The sequence below is a fragment of the Trifolium pratense genome, linkage group LG1 (genome assembly GCF_020283565.1).
Source record: "Trifolium pratense cultivar HEN17-A07 linkage group LG1, ARS_RC_1.1, whole genome shotgun sequence".
In the NCBI taxonomy this organism is placed as follows: domain Eukaryota; kingdom Viridiplantae; phylum Streptophyta; class Magnoliopsida; order Fabales; family Fabaceae; genus Trifolium; species Trifolium pratense.
The window spans coordinates 33,593,789-33,596,735 of NC_060059.1; the positions used below are offsets into that span (position 1 = coordinate 33,593,789).

Below are 2,947 nucleotides of genomic sequence, written 5' to 3' on the forward strand. Positions count from 1 at the left end.
GTTTTGAGATTTTTTTTTGGGAGAGGTCAATCCCTTAAATGGATTTAAGTTATCTCGAGAGGATTAGTCTCTGCAGTTGTATACGGAAGATAGATTTGGTTTACAAAAAAATAATTCTTTTTTTGAAATTTTGCAAAGACTAAATATATATTTTTTTTTACAAAAACCAAAATCAAAACGAGTCATATTTACAGGTAACATATTTCTTTATTAATATACTTAACAAATTAGTGTTTAACATTTATCATAAATAAAATATCTAAAGCAATATTAAATCTAATTAAAATATCTAGATGCTACGTATATTTCACAAAACCATTAAGGGTGTGTTTGGTGACACAAATAAGCTAGCTTATATATAGTTTATTATATAAGCTTATAAGTTTGTTTCAAAAAATTAGAGGTGTTTGGTAACAAGCTTTTTTTACTAGCTTATAGCTTTTTTCCAGATGCTATTTCAAGTAGCGTTTGAGCTTATAGCTTATAGTTTTTTACACTTTATTTCATTTTTACACTTTAATTTAATAACCACTCTAAAAAAATAAACTACCCACTATCAATTATGTCATTTTATATCTATTAACCATTTTAAAAGCTAATTTTACCAAACACTTTAATTTCAATTAGCTAGATTTTCAGCTATCAGTTATAAGCTAGCTTTTCAGCTATCAGCTAGCTTATAGCTTATTTTTACCAAACAGACCCTATATGAGCTTATAGGCTTATAGCTTTTGTTCAGATATTATTTCAAGTAGCGTTTGAGCTTATAGCTTATAGTTTTTTACAATTTTTTCCATTTTTAACCTTTAATTTAATTTTATTATTTTTTTATAAAATAAAAAACTACCCACTAAAACAAAAACTACCCACTACATATAAATATCCTTTTATGTCTTTTTATATTTATCAATCATTTAAAAAGCTAATTTTACTAAACATTTTAATTTCAATCAGCTAGCTTTTCAGCTATCAGCTATAAGCTAGCTTATAGCTTAATTTTAGCAAACAGAGCCTTAATTTTACCAAACACTTTAATTTCAATTAGCTAACTTTTCAGCTATAAGCTAGCTTTTCAGTTATCAGCTAACTTATCAGCTATCAGCTATCAGCTAGCTTATAACTTATTTTTACCAAACAGACCCTGACTATCTCAAGCTGATTATATATATATTTTCTTGGATGAAAATTTCATTTAAATCTTTTAAAAATTCTAATAGATAGCTATCATTAAAGTTTGTTTTAATTAATCTATACTTATCATCATAAAAAAAAAAAAAAAAAAAACTATACCACACATGACCTAGAGGGGTGGACAACGGGCCGGTTTGGGTCGGTATGGGCCCAAAACCTCAAACCGGCCCAATCCACGGGTGATATCTACTGGCCCAAATCAATCTGGTTTTGGGGTTCGGGTAAAGCGGGTTCGGGTTAAGCGGATAACGGGTCAGACGGGTAGTTTGTTACGGGTTGGGCTGTATCTAGGCCAAACGATTTTTTTTTTTTTGGTACATTAATGGGCCACTTTTCTTTTGAAATTAGGCTGCTTTGTCTCATTCATGCTACAAATTAGGCCCTTATTTTACTTTTGGATCATTTTTCTGTTTCATTTTAATGATAATTAAATTCTACAAATTAAATACAAATTGGGTCCTTTTTAGTTTTTATTGTATCATTTTAATTTCAGTCCAATTAAATTAACACACAATATATAAAATACATTTATAAACATAAACAAATAGTATATACTCAACAAAACACTAATAAAAAATATTACAACACTTATAATTCATAAACACTTTATTTTTTGACTGAATAATCCATAAACACTTGAAGAACTAGATTGGGATTTATATTCATTTCAATACCAACATCACTTTTCAATTTTCATTTTCACTCTACTCTTGATGTAACTCCTGCACAACAATAAAAGGATGATGGTTCTTCCTTCAAGCCTCCAAATCTTAGAGTTTCCTGGGATAAATATCTATTTTTATAGTTAAAACAAGGACTAAGGATCCTCAAACCAGAAGCACGGAGATGTTATTTCTGCAAAAGGGAAATAATTATTAAGATACAACAAATAAAATGATAAAATAAATTATAAGAGTTTAATATAAATATCACTACCTATCTCAATAGTCAATATACAAGTTCACAGATTTATGGATCCAACATTTTACACAACAAATTTTATATTACCTTTCAATGAACCATAAATCATAAATCAAATAAAAATAAGATACTATGTAGATCTTTTTTTTTTTAATACTGCAAACCCACTAAAGGGAGAGGCAAGGAAGACAAAAGCTCTTCCTGAACCAAACCCACTAAAACCAATAACAGAACAGCAAAAGCCAAGGAAATTGCAACTAAAATTGCTACATCAAAGGCTAAGTCTACAGACCAGAAAAAAAAACAAGATTCCATCAAACAAATCTCAGGTTCCACATTCCATGTAGATCTGAAGAGGAATGTGTAGATCTGAAGATTATTATTTACCATGTAGATTTAAAGATTAAAAACGACAGATCAAAATGCTAGTCAAATACAGAGAAGACTTGAAAACTTTAACAAAAAACGAAATAAACAGATCAAAACTCTAACCTTTGTCTACGCCTTCAACCTCGCAAAGAAGTGTAGCCTCTTTGTTTCTCAGCCATGAGGAGTTTTATATCTTTCTTCTTATGTAAAGAAATCGAAAACGAAAAACCCAATAAAGAAATCAAAAACGAAGAAAATGGAGGAGATAGATGGTGGATACTTTGAGTTCGACGGCGGTGGAGGGAAATCGAACGAACGAGTTGAGAAAACGAAGGAGCGAGTGGACGGCGGCTGAGTGTTTCACTCTGCTAGGGTTTGGAAAAATAACAAAGTGTGAGTGGGAGAGGAAACAAAAGGAATAGATCAAACGATGAAACGGCGTCATTATAGTTATTAATTATTATTA

At 30.0% G+C, this 2,947-nt stretch overlaps 1 long non-coding RNA gene across 1 annotated transcript; it reads right to left on the reverse strand.

Annotated features, from left to right (window-relative positions):
* Positions 1-1,741: 1,741 nt before the first annotated feature.
* Positions 1,742-2,947, reverse strand: LOC123881672. Its single transcript, XR_006799565.1, has 2 exons — positions 2,605-2,947; positions 1,742-2,046 (listed from the first exon to the last, which is right to left on the reverse strand). It is a non-coding gene; the product is annotated as an uncharacterized LOC123881672 (long non-coding RNA).